Consider the following 1,921-nt stretch of genomic DNA (forward strand, 5'->3'; position numbering starts at 1 on the left):
TGCAAATTGTTTGTCATGGTGTATAAATTAGAGCCTCTGCTCAGCAATCAAACGGAACCTGACTGTACCTCTTGAACTGAATCAAGCTGTATGTTTCTTCTTCCACCTACAATGCATATTCACAATGCTGAATCATTGTGATTCATCATTTACAAAGATGGTTAATCACAGCATTTATAGCCTCATGATGCACACTAAAATGCATGTTTAGTGGCCACATGTAGTCTTTCTTTTAAACTCTTGGTAATTACACAAAGCAGTGACAGCCCACTGTCAGTGCATGTTGTTTCAGAAAAACAAACCAGTTACTTTTTGGTACAGAGATACAGAGGCTTTCAATTAAGACTGACAATACATCTGAGTAATGAAAGCAACAGATTCTTTTTTTCAGCTATTTTCTACAGTTAGGTGTGCAATAACCAAGATGAAGATATATAAATGCACATCTCTTTTATATTGGAGCAGATACAATCAGGCATCTTTCTTTTATATGTTTTGTAAAGAATAGGTCCATGTTGAAAATAGAGTGTTGAATTTGGCAGAGCTTTAAATGTCAGTAGCCTTACTGCCATGTATTGCCTTTGGAAAACAATGTCACACAGCAACAATGTGTATGTGCAAGACATTCTACCTAATATAAGAGGCTATATATGGGATGGAATGCTGTAATGATGTTGTTCAGACATTATGCTCTAAAAGGCTTTTTTGCCCCAATTTTATGCTCTGACTCCTCCTTTCCACAGAATACTTTTGTGGTAGTATCCCATTAGATTTAAGTGTTTGATATTTATAGAAATATATTATTCAATTAACTTTTCACAGAAGTGAGACTCTCTGTTGAACTGACGTTAGCAAACCAATGAACACTCAATAAAATGTGCTGTGAAGCATTATTTTTATTTATACCAATTTGGACACCATGTCGAAAACCTTTCGTTGCTTCCCTTTTCACCAAACATCTAAAAAATATTGAAACTTCATGATAAAATAATATCATAAAGCTGAGGAAATGCATCATGTTCCAACCTATGACCTCCCCATGAGGCTGCTTTACCTTCCAATGATTGAACCATAACAGTGTGGTGGTCCTATTAGTAGTGTTGATCATTACTCACCTCGTGTGTCAGTGATGTTGTGTAATGGTCTTTTGTAGAAGGTCATCACAGCGGTGGGATTCCTTTGAGAGGCGTCTGTCATGGTGTACCTGGCTGCAGTTAAAGACAAAAAGCCTGACTGCTTTATATACTATTGAGGAAAATGAGCACAAATGCTTGTGGGTGTGACTCTCTCAGTGGCTGTAAAACATATCCAACTCTATCTATCTAGCTCCACATAACATGAATTCAAAGTGATACTTTGTTTTTTTATAATGTTCCTAAGGGTATACATGTCCAGTGTCCAATAAAAAAGCAAAATGTTCAAAAGTGAGAGCTACCCTACAAGTTCAGGATTCCAATTAGTCCTACTAACTGGTTGGTCGTTCAGTGTTTATGGCGCAACACTGACATTATGATAATATGAAACTTTGATAAACCCACCAGAAATTGTGTTGTTGTTGTTCCAGAAATAACATTTCATATAGTGAAAGGAGAAAAACAGAGATCATAAAAATGTAATTAAAGTAAATGGATGCATGAAACAAATGGCAAGCAGAGCACCACGTTGTGCAATGGGAGTGTTGAATTGAGATATATGATTGAAAACTTTGGAAATCTTGCGACACAATTATTGGATTGGATTGACATCCAACAATTATGTATACATGGTTCCCAAACGATGTATCATAAAGACTTTGGTGATCCTCTTACATTTCCTCCAGCGCCACCAGGAGTTTAACATTTGTGGCATTGAGCTAAATGTCTCGACGACTATTGGATGGAAACACCGTTATATTTGGTACAAATATTTATACCCCTCTCAC

The sequence above is a fragment of the Anoplopoma fimbria genome, chromosome 8 (genome assembly GCF_027596085.1).
Source record: "Anoplopoma fimbria isolate UVic2021 breed Golden Eagle Sablefish chromosome 8, Afim_UVic_2022, whole genome shotgun sequence".
Classification (NCBI taxonomy): domain Eukaryota; kingdom Metazoa; phylum Chordata; class Actinopteri; order Perciformes; family Anoplopomatidae; genus Anoplopoma; species Anoplopoma fimbria.